This window comes from Aphelocoma coerulescens, chromosome 7, assembly GCF_041296385.1.
Source record: "Aphelocoma coerulescens isolate FSJ_1873_10779 chromosome 7, UR_Acoe_1.0, whole genome shotgun sequence".
NCBI lineage: Eukaryota > Metazoa > Chordata > Aves > Passeriformes > Corvidae > Aphelocoma > Aphelocoma coerulescens.
The window spans coordinates 26,280,099-26,289,104 of NC_091021.1; the positions used below are offsets into that span (position 1 = coordinate 26,280,099).

The 9,006-nt window shown below is 38.4% G+C and overlaps 1 long non-coding RNA gene across 1 annotated transcript; it reads left to right on the top strand.

Annotated features, from left to right (window-relative positions):
* Window positions 1-415: 415 nt before the first annotated feature.
* Window positions 416-8,312, top strand: LOC138113114 (uncharacterized). Its single transcript, XR_011152004.1, has 3 exons — window positions 416-831; window positions 2,086-2,235; window positions 4,566-8,312. It is a non-coding gene; the product is annotated as an uncharacterized lncRNA (long non-coding RNA).
* Window positions 8,313-9,006: the final 694 nt, after the last annotated feature.

Sequence of the window (9,006 nt, forward strand, 5' to 3'; positions counted from 1 at the left end):
ACTCTTAAGGGCATTAGACATATAATTAAATTGGTGGCTAAAGGATTTCAAGTGCCAATTAGGTGTCATTGTAGGGTTGAAGAAATTGGAGAAGTTTTTTTAATCCTTGAATTTAAGAAGCTTTTTCTGCTTGTAATGCTATCACATTGTATAATTCAGTGAGTAAACGTGATATACATAGAAAATTAATGAACATGCCTTGTTGCCTTTTTAAGCTCCTTTTCCCTGTGTACGTCTGCTGAAGAACTTTTCTATTTTAGTGTCTTTGCTTGCTCTCTTCTGGGACTTGCATAAACACCACAGAAAGCCGACACCTGGGAATCCTTGCAGTTGCCTTAAGGGCAATTAGCTATAAAAGATAGGGCTAAAAGCTAATTGCTCTGGTTTAGCTCTCAAAGTGCAGGTGAACTTTGCTGAGAAATGAAAGTTGAAGGGGAGAAAAGCCAGTTAAAAACTTCTCTCTTGGGTTTAACTGGAGCTTTTAGGACTGAAAACTTCTGCCAGTTCAGCAGCAAATCTCATGTTCTGTTGTCTGCTGGGATGAGGTCCTGAGTTTTCACTTTTTTGTTTACATTCTTGGGGATATTTTGTGCCTTTCATTCCCTTGTTGGGAAGCTGGCAGAAACAGTGAAAGGGGAAACAGCATCAAAAATGTGATGGGGCTGGAAAGAAGAAAAATTCTAGACTGTCAATGCTTCTAGAGCTGGTGTGGCTGCAGAGTGTACTGGGGTTTAAGTTGGGTGTATAATGGCAACCAGAGGAACCAGCAAAAGGAATTTGTGATGTTCTTAATTTGGCTTGATAATTAAAGTCAATTCACTGTCTTCCCAGGTACTTTTTACATTAGATATGTTGTACAAAATGGATGTTTAGGAAAGATTTGAAGCTGATTCTATGTATTTGAATTTGGGTGTGGGAGGAGTGCAATGGAAAATGATAAAATAGCTGTCGTATTCTGAACAGTCAACTCACTGGAACTAGGAGAGGAAATGCCTTCCCATCTCAAAATCTCTGAGTGCTCAAATAATTTTCCTGTCATGACTAAAGATTTTTAAAATGTTCAGTCTGAAACAAACACACAAAAGGCTTGTTTCAGTGTCTCTGAAACATCCTGTTTCAATCACTTTATGGGTGTTTTTGACTCTACTATTTGAAAACAAAATTGAGACAAAACCTTTTCTTCTATTCATTTTGAAATGTCAAGAAATGTTGTATGAATAATGAGTGAAGGAAGGAAATCACAAGGTCTGGATTCACAAATCTGCCTAAATTACCCAGTTCTACAAATAGCACTGATAATGCAACGCGTGTCTCCAAAAAGCTCCCAGCTGGCTCTATTTCCATGAATTAGACCTAGATTTACTGACAATCATTTACTGACAATGTTGAACAAACTGTAGTTTGCTCCCTCATGCTTCAAAAAGATGTTTTGGTATAAAGTATATATCCCAGAAATGGCAGGGTGCCTGTGTTTGCCATCTCCCTCTCCACCAACAGGGTGGCTGTATTTTGTTCCCTGGTATTTCTCCAGCTGCAGAAGGTCTGCCAAAAAGAGCCCGTTCCATGCACCTTTTTCTGTCCCTTAGTTTCTTACTATCTGATTAACTAGAGAAGTTATTTGACCTCTCCTGCCACCATGTCCTTTGAGACTGACATGAAATTGTGCTTAGCAGTTTGGACAGGAGGGGAGAATTAGGAAGGGAAGAGACCAGGCACGTTCTCATGACCTAAGCAGATCTGTTATATTTCCTTTGCTAAGACTGAGGCAATCTAGCCATTGGAGACCCTATTTTACATTTGCTAAATTTATATCCTTGTTGTAATGAAAGATAAGATAAAGTTTAGCGATAAGGTTACCCAAAAATGGTTAACAATTTGGGAGGTTTGGACCCAGATACAGCAAATTGACTTGATGAGTGTCTGCAAACCACTTCCTACTGAAAAATGGAGAGAGGTCAGGTCTTGACATGCCCTGGAAAAGGATGCTCTGGGACAGGTAGATATATGACTTGCTAGAGAAAGTAGAAATTCGTGGATTTGACATATGTGCTGTGGAAGGATATAGTATTAATTTTTTATGTTCAGATGCAAATGTGAATGAGTATAATTGAGGCAAGGTTGTCACACTGCTTGAATGGAAATCCAGAAAGAGTTTGTCCAGACTTCAGAGCTCACTGTTGAGACTAGTAAATTGCTGGTGCCAACCTTCCCAGACCAGTCAAGTGGAATAAAAAGGTGAGATATTGTTTTATCTCCAGTTTAATGTAAAAAAAACCCAAAACCCACCTTCTTCTACTCATTAGCATTTCCATATTTTCCAGCAAATCAAGATTACTTTGACAGCTGTGGGCAAGAAAACTCTCAGATGAAATACATTTTAGGCTCATAGTTAGAGCATGCATTCAGGGAGTGGGGTTCAAACCCATGCAGGGGAAGGACAAATTAGGGTTAGGGCTCCTCTGCTCCACACAGCAACTGTAGCCACAGGATAATGGCTGGAGAGTCACTACTGCTGTCTCCTCTCTCTTCCACATCAGACCAGAGAACTGCTTACCTAAGGATGGTGTTGGTTCCCAAAGGCCATTTAGCTGAATGAGAAGTGAAGATGGCAGCTTATGTTTTAGATAAAAGTTTAACTTTGTGGCTCCTCATCTTCAATACTCTGCCAGTTCCTGGCAGTGCTAAAAATGGGCACAGAAATCACCAGAGACATTTAAAATGTATGAAGAGAAGTGCCTCAAGGATCAGAAGTGGCAGAATTTTTATAGGTCTCCCTTTAAGATTGGGTTGTTTTGCTGGTTTTTCACGTATTTGAGTGTATTTTCTTGGTAAGTGCATTTTTCTAAGATAAAGCTGAGTAAGGCTGGTAAAATCAGCTCCTCGTGTTCAGCACTAGGGAAGACCAATTGCCTGCAGAAGCAGCCAGCTGCAGCAGGGAAAGGACCAAGGATTCCTGGCTTGCTAAGCTGATCCTGAAGCCTAGCATGACTAGATCTGTCTGCTGCTCCAGGAGCAGGTGGGGGCTGAAAATGAACCAGAGAAATAAGTAACAGGGGAAAAACATCAGGGCATGAAAAGGAAAGGCTTGCTACTTCGAAAACACCATTTCACTAAATAATTGAGTTCCCTCTCCACATGCATGCTTGTTCCATATGCTCAAAGTTTAAGCTAAGTATTTGCTTCTTTTTATTACTTCTCTGTTATCAGTACAAACATGTAATCTTGGGCTTACTTCTAAGTGCATATTTGTCTTCAGTTTTTATGCTCTGTAATTCCCAAGGAAATCAGTTCCGGATATCTTGCACTGAAAAACTGTGCGAACTCTGCAGGCTAGAGGAGTTTTAAAACTGTAGGCAATGATGGTAATCCTTTGTGTAGTTACGCTGATGTAAAGCCTGAGTAATTTTAATGTAGCAAAGAGAAGCATTAGGGTTGCTATTCTCAGGAGGATGCTCACTAATTATTTCTAGATAAGGTGGTGGGAATAATTAGTGCTTGATATTGGAAAGAGCATTCAATGTAATTTGTGTCCACATAATAATACCAACATCTACTTCTGTTCAGCTTCTATTATCACTTTTTTCTTCTTCCTTTTTAAATTGAGGAGGTACAAGAAAGCCTACTAAAAATACATGAAGTGAACTGTACATGTGTCTTTTTGAACACTGCAGATGCGTATCAGGCAATGAGGTTTGTAATATGAATGGATTTGTGTGGCAGACACCACTGGTAGTTAGATCACTGTGGCAGAGGGGATGGTGCTGAGTTTGAGCTGAACTCGGTGATAGCACTCAGTGCCTGAACAGAGGCCACACAGAACAGGCTGACACACTCACTGCTCTTCAAGGCAAACAGGGAAAGAGACACAGTTTGTGCTGACAGAGAGGTGCTTGATTTCCCATGTTCATCTAAAGCTATAGCTTAGTTCTGATCAGTTAAGAATTACTCCTAATACTCACTAAAAATCAAAATTCTGCTCCAAATGAAACCTCTGTGTTTCCAGGTTGGTTCCCTTTCCACAGGGAGCCGAGTGAAGTGCAGGATATTTTGCCTTTTCTTGGAGCATACTGAGGTAATTTGTGCCTGGAGGTATCAGGAATATGTTTCTCATAACATCCACAGAAGAATGTGGAGATTAAAGTTGTCCTAAGTGTAAACATCTTATTCTGAGTAGTTGTCTGAAATTATTAGGATTTTTTTTTACATTTTTCTTTTAATTTGAGGAAATTCTTCAAATCCTGTTCTCTTCCTGGAAACTGCTGACTCCCAACAGTGCCTTGCACACTAACACCTTTACTTTTAGAATTACTTTAGCCTATCAGTTCTAGGCTGTAGGACCTTACCCTGGCAGGGTGCCTATTTTGTGCTTTTTCCTCTATAAATCTGGTTTTCAGTACAGATTTGGGCTTTGTCAACCCAACCCTGATACACTGTTTCAGCTGGCATTATTATGCACCTTTAAAGATAGCTGTGCACTGACACTGAGGAACACTCTGGTATTAGAGCTGTTTTGTTGTTACAACAGTAGTGACCTCATGGCATTTCACCTGTAATTTCTTTTACAGAATCCTTGGTATCTTCAAGTTTAAGCGTTGTGTAATGTCATCAGGCCTTCAGGTGATGCTCCCACTCAGCCATCAGGGATCATCTGGAGACCTTCCCTTTCATTCCCGGCAGTTACCATGAGATGGCAGTTGTCACTTGCTGGACTTGTTTCACTCCATTTGAACCACAATGACTCAAAGCTTGTTGATCCTTGGAGACACTGAGCTTTCCAGCTCCGCTGTTCGCTGTTCGCAGCATGCAAGTGTGAAACTTTACAAGTGACTTTTAAAGGCAGCCAAGGAATGTGTGAGACAGATTGTTAGGGGGAAAAAAAAAAAACCAAAAAACACAACAACAAGCCAACATTATTTAATTTGATGGCGCAGAGCTTTATGCCAAAATAAGGCATGTGTTTGCTGTTAGCAATCAAAGAGGTTTAGCAATGAAAAGTGTCATTTTGTTTATGGGATTTTACAAGCAGAGTTTCCCTAGGGAAATTAATTTGGCCCTCTGGAATGCTGCCCTCCTCCATGTCACTTTCCCTGCAGCCCCAGCATTTTTTTACCACAAAGCTTTATATTAGTTTTTGGGTAGATAGAACCCAGAGGGAGGGATGTGGGTGCAGTACATTGCTTCCCTAACTCCACATTGCATTGTAAACCCATGGCAGGTCTCCAGCATTTTCATAGTGCTCCCTAATAAATCATCAGACCCAGATCCTGGACTGCAGCTAATAAGCTACCATCTAGAGAGCTGGGTTTTATTTTGTCCTTTCAGTAAAATCCCAGAGCACAAACCCAAGCTCTTTAAAATAGTGGTCCCCAAACATAGCCTGGAGGCAGTCTAAATAATTTAGATTCTTCTTCATCTCTGTATTCTGTGGAAAAAAAGAAGCCTGGAAATTCTCAACTTATTTCTTAATAACAGGTTTCTCCAATTTGTGTCTCCATTCTCTAGCTATAGTCCCACTCCATTTTCAGCTGCACAAGTTATTCTCTTCTTTTCATGAACTGAACGTCCTATAATTTTTTCCAATGTGTGTTTTCCAACAGCTGCTCCCTTCCATCACATATGTAGTCAAATTATATACATGCATAAGTACATTGCTTCTTAGTGATTTTCTGTCTTTTGTGGAAATCAGTAGTACCTTATATTTCTGGCTTGCAAATTTTACCATCTAATTTTCAATGCAACTTTGTCTAAAATCATGAGAGGATACTGTGGTTATAAAACATTATCACCATCAATAATTTAAAAATAATCATTAAATGATGCCTTAGGTTCATTATATCCTGGGGGTTCAAGAAAAGGAAAGTGATAAACACGTGTAGAATTGCTGTGTTTTCAGCCATTTTCTTGCCATGCCAAGTCCTTGAGCCATGGAAGTGATCTTTACACTGTCAGCTATCCTGATCTACAGGATTGATAATGGAGGATGAAATTGTATTTTCCAATGCTTAGTTTACTCCTCTTTGAAATGAGTCCCCGATTTGTCTAAGCTAGAAGGGACTGAGATGTATATCTCTGGGTTCTTCTATAACAGGATATTAAATTTCACCCTTGTAACAGACAATTTCAGAGCATAAAGGAAGATTTGGTTGAGGAGGCATCAAATCCTGTCTCTGAAGAGGTGATGAAGGCTTTCCTCAAGAGTTTCTCAGTCAATCTCTGTGTCAAGCGTGCGTGTAGCAAATTTCTCAGTCTTACATGTGTGATTCGGTTTCCAGACTCTGGTTACACCTTTCACCAAAAGATTAAAGGGTTCTTTATGCACCATACCTCCTCTCTTTGAACATACATATTTCAACCAAGTTGTCTTTCACTCTTCTCTTCTGATTAGTTAAGCAGATTGAACTCTCTGAATCCCACAGTCAAGAATTTATTTCCAGTCTTAGAAGAAATTTCTGAAAGTCACTTTATACCTTTCTAGTATTGTTCTTCTCTTCTGATTTATCCTTGCTCTTCAACATGCTAAAAAAAAAAGAAAAAAAGAAAAAAAGAAGAAAAAAAATAGAGGTATTTTGCAAATGCCTGGTAAGAGGTTGTTTAGTGACCAAACTTTTCCAGCCAAAACCTATGAGGGAAAATCTCACATTCTCCCTTAGAGTCCATGAAGGGAGACAATGGTAAACAAAGTTCTCAAACTAGCAAAATCAGTCATCTTAGAAGGGGAAGACTAAATGTTTTTCCCTTTCCATTTAAAATTATGGCATAGACTTAAAAAAAAAAAGAGCTATTTTAATGGAAAAATGGGAACCCATTCCAGAATAAGCAGGGTCTCATGTCTGTCTGTCTATAGTGAGTTCCTTAGTCTCAATGGGAGAAGGTGAAATATATTTTTCCAATGTGTCTTAATTACTGCCCATGATATCATGTGTCTGTTTCTCTCTTTATGGGGCAGAATTTTCTCAAGGTTATCTGATGCACCAGTACTTCCTTTGCCATTCAGAAAAGGGTGGAAAGAACAGTACAGAGGAGAACAAGACTGGTAGATTGGTAGCTCTAGGGCAGTACAGACTGACTACCAGTAGGAACTTTAGAGAAGAACTGTGTGTTGTTCAAGAATTTGTAGGAGTCTGGATAGAAAAAAAATAGGGGAAAAAAAAGTAAGTAAAGTTTTGGATGGGAAGGATATTATCCTGTCTCTCATGAGCATTTCCTTTGCAGGAGTCTCTGCCCTGATTGGGAAGTAGAAATTTGAATCCTGGGCAGAAAATTAAGGTGAATAAAGAACTTGGGAGGAAAAGAAACACAAATCCAACAAATCAAAAGATCCACTCTGACAAATTTTCTAGAATATCTCTGCGAATACCTCATAAAAAACCAGAAGCATAATGTGGGATATCAGAATTTGTTTTCTTCTAAGAGGAGAAGGGGGATATTTTACTAAGAAGTTTTTTCTTCCCCCTAAATCTGCCTTTAGCAACCCAAAACTTTGTTACAGCCAAGAGCATTACATGTTTATATATATATGTGTACAGGCTTTTGATATAGCTTTAAGGACACCTTAGTCTTTTTTCTCCCTCCCTTCTCTTTCCATCTCTTTCCTACCTGTTTGGTTTAGCAGTTCTGTTTCTCTTCCAGCAATTATGCATTATGCATGCACAATTCAGCAAAGCTAACAAGAGTTCTGCAGCACACTGTCTTTGCACATAAGTACTCCTCTCGAAAACATAAAATCAGATTGCAATGGTTTAATAACAACTGCTTTTGTAATAACAAAAGAAATTAGACTCAGTGAGACGTATTTTTCTGGGGACATAAGCCCTGTAGATAATTTGTTGGATTTTTATTAATGTCATGATTCTTTGGTTATACACAGAAAAATATTTAAAAGAGTTATTTGTTTTGCCTGGATATTGTCCTTTCCTATGTGTTCAATGCTCAGTATAAGTTCCCAGTTTGGTTAATGTTGCACTTGCTTGATTTATACTACTGGGTTTGCTTATATAGGTAGGCATATTTCTTAACAACCTACAAACTAAAGTCTTAAAATACTAGAGCTCTGCTAACATTTTTAATGCAATGAAAATGTCTTGGTTTTAGAGAGGATATTTTTCAGAACTTGTAGCAGGAATTACACTGTTTGGATTTTGTTTGTAACTCCCAAATCTCTAATTTTGGTATTCTAAATGTACTGGAAAGGCAATTGTTCCCTTAAATTGAGAATTTCTGGACATGTGTGACTGTTAAATGTGAAATAGATTTCTTATGAAATAATAAAAGGAAAATCTCAACTGTGGTGAGCATTTAGGTACCAATAAAACATTTACAGGAAAATATGAGTGTTAGTGGTTGCTGGCTCAGAAATTCATTGATGACTGGAAAAGAGGACACACCTTTTGTCTTCAAGGCATGCAGACCTAACATTTGCCTTCTGGCGGGTATTTCTGACTTACAGGACAATTCCTGGTTTTGGGGGAAAAACAGAAGAAACAAAAACTTACTCCAGCAATCTCTTCCCTCTTTTTTTGATCACTGTTTGGACTTTAAAGGTGGAATGGAAGAGGAAGGAGGAGGTGCACATCTGTACAGGCAATAAAAGAGTCCAAAAACTCTTACCACATTCTTGTATAAAATAGAAGCCAACCACTGAGATGTGAGAAGATGAGAAAAATAATTACAGTGAAAATATAATTCTTTATCTGTTAACAGTCAGTCCAACAATACAGACAAGACACAAAGACATTTACAAAACCTTATGGTGCAATTTTTCATTTCTACAGATTTTTTTTCCTTTTTAAAACCTGATAAACTTATTAAAAATAAAATATTTCACTTAATATCTCCAAGTTGCAGAATCTGCACTTTAAGCTGAATTTTTTCTTCATTTTCTTAACTAAAAATGTTTTTCATCTGAAGCCAAATTCCTACAACATCAGCAAAGCAAGGAGAAAAGCCCAGAATCCTACTTTGACAGTGTGTCTGTTTCTTCATATTGTATTTGAAAGAGCTCTGATC